The 4,644-nt window shown below is 45.5% G+C and overlaps 1 long non-coding RNA gene across 1 annotated transcript; it reads left to right on the top strand.

Moving 5' to 3' along the window:
- Positions 1 to 3,232: 3,232 nt before the first annotated feature.
- LOC146647690 (uncharacterized) lies at positions 3,233 to 4,133 on the top strand. The gene is made up of 3 exons (XR_014908383.1): positions 3,233 to 3,349; positions 3,433 to 3,572; positions 3,653 to 4,133. It is a non-coding gene; the product is annotated as an uncharacterized LOC146647690 (long non-coding RNA).
- The last annotated feature ends 511 nt before the right edge of the window (positions 4,134 to 4,644 follow it).

The raw sequence follows: 4,644 nt of genomic DNA, 5'->3' as shown, positions 1-4,644 counted from the left end.
CGCAAAAACTCGAACAAGCCGAAGGGGGTAATGACAGCGGTTTTAGGAACGTCTTCGGCGCGCACGGGAACCTGGTGATACCCCCGCACCAAGTCAATTTTAGAAAAAATCGATGTTCCGGCGAGATTGGCAGAAAAATCCTGAATGTGGGGAATGGGGTAACGGTCATTGTCCGTGGCATTATTTAAACGGCGGAAATCTCCGCATGGCCGCCACCGACCGTCTGATTTGGGCACCATGTGAAGCGGAGAGGCCCATGCACTGTTCAAACGCTGTACAATGCCAAGGCGCTCCATGGCTGCAAACTCTTCCCGAGCGACGGACAGTTTCGCGGGGTCGAGGCGGCGCGCGCACGCGCGCGAACACCGGGAGCCCGACCGTGGAAATATAATGCTCAACCCCATGCTTCGTTACCGTGTTAGAGAAATTAGGGACAGACAGCGATGGAAACTGTAAAAGCAAACGCTGAAAAGCATCCCCGGAGGTCACTACATTAGCTCGAATCAGGGGCTCGGCGGCCCGAGTAAAACAGGGTAGCGAAGAAAACGAAACAGCATCGATTAAACATCTGTTAGCAACATCGACAAGCAGTCCATGAGCACACAGGAAATCAGCTCCCAAAATAGGTACAGAGCTAGCGGCAACAACAAAGTTCCACTGGAAATCCCGGCCATGAAAACAAACAGTCACCAACCTTTCCCCAAACGTTTTGATGGGAGAGCCATTAGCTGCAATGAGCTGCGGCCCACAGTTCGCTGCTAGTCCGTCGGCAGCGGTGGGGGGAAGGAGGCTCTTCTGGGAGCCGGAGTCCACAAGAAAACGTCTCCCGGAGCGCGAGTCCTCTATGAAGAGCAGCCTTTCTGTATTGCCAGCGGTCGCGGCCGCTACGGCGCGCTGGCGGGTCCGTTTCCCTGGGCCGTGAAAGCGCAAGGCGGCAGGCAGCGACGCGCTCTGTCGCCAAAACGCTGATGGTAGAAACAGATGCTCTTTCCGCGGCGACGGCGTGTAGCAATCCCTGCCGTCAGCAAGGGGGCAGAAGCTCCGGGGGAGGCAGGTGGAGGCGTGGAAGGTGCCGCCGGCGTGTCCGTAGCCAGGGCGTGAACGTCGAAAGTGCGGCTAGCCAGGAGAATGCGATCCGCTTCTTCAGCCAGGGAGCGATAATCCTTCGCAGGCAGAAGCGGAGAGTTCGCGAGGACAGCTCTCACGGCGGCCGGTAGTTGGCGGAGGAAGAGGTGGGCGAAGAGGAAACCACCGTCATCTGGCCCGAGCAACGATAGCATGTTCTCCATGAGCTCGAGCGCAGTACCGCCACCCAAGCCTGACAGGTTGAGGAGCTTGTCGGCTCGTTCAGCGTCAGAGAGGGCATAGCGCCGAAGAAGCAGCTCTTTGAGGGCGACGTATTTCCCTTGGGCGGGTGGGTCCCGGAGGAGCGCCATCGCGCGACGGGTGGCCAGCAGGTCGAGCGAGGCCACCACATGGTGATACTTCGTGTCGTCAGCCGAGATGCCGCGAAGGGCGAACTGAGCCTCCACGTGTACAAACCATGACGGGGGGTCACGGAGCCAAAAGTCCGGCAGTTTCAGCGCCACAGCGAACGTAGCTGTAACAGGAGGCGGAGGTCCGGCGGCCGCTGATATATCCATAGCGGAGTCTGTGTTATCTGCGGCCCATTGCATGCTCGAGTCAGGGGTCACCAATGTGGAGGTAAGCATCAACGACACAGAGCTCTCAGTTCTCACTCCTTCTTTATTCGTCTCTCAACAACAACTGAGCATATCGCGCCACAAAACACAGGAACACACTTCCTATACACTGGGTGTGAGTGGAGCCCTCTAGTGGTCCACCACAAAACAATCTATATGATTTTCTTTCAACAAAAGCATTTGCAAAATTATTCTGTCTTAAAAGACTCTTTATGATATCACGATTGTATTTCAATATACAGACAGCATGTAATAAAATAACAAAGTTTTAGTATTTATGTGTTTCCAGTAATGGAATAAAATACAATTAAAGGTTTCCTCTTTCGTGAGTTTTGCCCTGGTGTTCAGTTTCAGAAAAACTGAACTGACAAAAAAAAGCGTCAATTGTTTCTATAAGTGTTAACATTGTTTAATCAAAAAGAAAAATGTTGTTGAGTCTCAAGCTTTCTATAACCAAGAAGTGAAACCATGAAGTTTTTCCACAGAGCCACATCTCACAGCTGTTATTTATGAACTTCCTGTCAATTCCTTGTTTCACTGCCTCAATTCTGTCGGTAGCAACTAAAACATTTGGTTTACAAAACAGTTTTATATTTGAATTTGAATCAGACATGATTTTTAGGACAAAAATTGGCAGCATGTTGTATTGAATGTTTTTTTACCACGTGTTTGATATATTTGGTTACTTTTTAATTCACGCAAGCTTGCTGCATTTGGAAAGATAACCAATTCTAATTTCAGATATATTTTTACACCCCTTTTTCCATTCTTAGGTTACTTTGAATGTTAAATGAACTTTAAACAATGTTAAATTATGGTGCCACTAGTTATTTATATTTTTACTATTTCATAAACATTCAAAATAATACAAAGAAGACAGTGATCAAAGCAGAATTGAGATATCAGAGACTGATAGGTTTGTCTTTTTTGTCAAGAACTATGTAGTTATTAGTTGACCCACTGACTGAGGAAACACCTTAAACCTGCTTTCTTGAACAGGAATCAGAAACACTTCTTTTGTTTGCTTTCAACATAAAATCTCAGAAGAAGAAAACCGTTTTCGTCAGGATCAACAAACATCGATTCTTTTGTTTCAGTCCTCTTTCTAAAATTTTAAAATGATATTGATGATGTCTTTGCAATGTATAAACTGAAAAAAACAGAGCCATATAAAAAAGTTATGACTTCAAGTTTCTTATAGAAGCCAGTCATTTTCTTCACTGATAACTACATTAGTCAAAAACAATAAATCCCACCCCCAAGTTATTAAAATGCACTGCTCAAACAGCTGCTTTAGTTTTAATAAAACTAACAGGTTTGGGGCAATACTTACAAATGTTCGCTATCATCAATCTTTATATTACAAAAAAGGGCCATAAGGATAATCCATAAAACTGGTTACAGAGATCATACAAATCCACTATTCTTAAAATCAAAAATTCTAAAATTCACAGATCTGGTTCATTTTCTCACAGCACAAATTGTCATGGTCCGCGGCCCGGCGTCCGGGGTGCTGCTGGGATGTCCACGCCCACGAGCGTGGCTGCTAACCCCACACCTGCATCCCATCCCAGGCGATCACCAGGTGGACTATTTAATCCTGCCCTACCTGCTGCTCCACGCCAGTCCGTAGTCGCCTCTCAGCGGTAACGTACGCCTGCGGGAAAAGAACTCGTATGACAAACTCTCCATCGGACCTAACACTGTTTTTTTTCCCCTGTGTACCCAGATCACAACTCGGCGTGTTTTTGTTTTCGAGCCACCTGCCTGTCCACCTGTCCGCCTGAGATTTGGTTCACATTCAGCTTCGCCGTCTCGACCCCTTTTGGAGCTCCACCCCCCTCTGGTTCACTCGGCCCGGCTATCACCGTGAGACGCACACTCCACCTTCCCTCGTATGCTGCCTTTTTTCCGCACCCCAGTAATCTGTCTCTCTTTTTGTTTTACAGCCTCTCACAGCCCCGCTCTCGGCGTTCCCTGTGCGGTCCCTCGGTTTCTTCTGGTTTCATACGTTGTTTTTCTGGCTACCCTCACGGGACACCTTTAGTTGCAATAAAAATTACTTTCTTTATTCGCTCCTACCCTAGTGTGTGTGTTCTGCTACTGGGTCCTGCCTGCGCTCGGAACTTCGGTTCATGACACAAATTATATATAAAGCAATAAATAACCTGCTTCCTGACAATATTCTAAAAATGTTTTCTAAAAGGGAACGGGGATACAATTTGAGGGGGGAATTAAATTTAAAACATCCTCGTATCCGTACAACATTAAAAAGTTTTTGCATCTCTGTGTGTGGAGTGAAGCTGTGGAACAGACTAAGTAAAGATATGAAGCAATGTCCAAGCATGGCGCAGTTTAAAAAGCGGTTTAAGGATATGGTTTTTACAGGGTACAGGGAAAAGGTAGAGATTTGATAGGGTGTTCTTGTCTAATATTTTCATGTGTGTGCGCATGCACGGGTATGTTGGTATGGGTATATATATATAATTGTAGGTTGTGTATCCTTGAGGTGTTAATGGGGTTATTGAAAATGTGTATATGTGCGTATGTGTGTATATACGTATGTATGGATAGATAGAAACATATATGTGTATATATTAAAAAAAAAAATTACACATAACATATAATGTAATTGCAAGGAGGTATTTCTGTAGTCTATTGATACTAGATAGTGGAAAAGGGGTGGGATTAAATAAGCTTATGCTTCTTCCTGCTCCTTTTTGAACATGGACATTATTTGGAGTTGTGGTTGCTCGTTTTCCTTTTGTTTGCTTTGTTCATTTGTCTCTTTTAATTCTATTTTTTTTATACTTTTTCAACATGTTCAAAATAAAGATTCAATCAATCAATCAATCAATCAAACAGCAGGCGCACTAGAGAGGCAGAAATGACAGAACCAACAAAAAAGTAATGGTTTTACAGGTGGAGGCCATTGACATTT

This window comes from Rhamphochromis longiceps, linkage group LG18, assembly GCF_057381845.1.
Source record: "Rhamphochromis longiceps isolate RC_006_pf linkage group LG18, R_longiceps_female_GT1.1, whole genome shotgun sequence".
NCBI lineage: Eukaryota > Metazoa > Chordata > Actinopteri > Cichliformes > Cichlidae > Rhamphochromis > Rhamphochromis longiceps.
This window is presented reverse-complemented; position numbering and strand designations above follow the sequence as displayed.